Source organism: Hermetia illucens, chromosome 2 (assembly GCF_905115235.1).
Source record: "Hermetia illucens chromosome 2, iHerIll2.2.curated.20191125, whole genome shotgun sequence".
NCBI lineage: Eukaryota > Metazoa > Arthropoda > Insecta > Diptera > Stratiomyidae > Hermetia > Hermetia illucens.
The window spans coordinates 63,618,959-63,619,305 of record NC_051850.1 but is presented as its reverse complement, the minus strand read 5'-3'; positions in this window follow the sequence as shown (position 1 = coordinate 63,619,305).

Here is a 347-nt window from a genome sequence, read left to right as displayed (position 1 = left end):
TCACCATCTTTTCATCGACTTTAAGATCGCCTATGGTAGCATAGCCAGGGTGAAAGGTGCCTCCTTCCTCAGTGCCTAATTAATTAGGAATTAATTTCCTTAATTTACTAGCACTGAAGAAGGAGGCACGTGGTCTCCGAAACAATTGTATGAGGGGAAAAAATAAAAATATTTACAGGATAAGGAAAAAAACCTAATTTTTTTTTAAACTTACATATGTATTATATATCAAGGAATATTTTGAATTGGAGATATCCGCGAATGGGAAAACGTGAATAGGGAATTTCTCACACAAGGTGAACACCAAACCCTTATACCTGAAGCCTTCAGCTTCTGGTATTCGGACT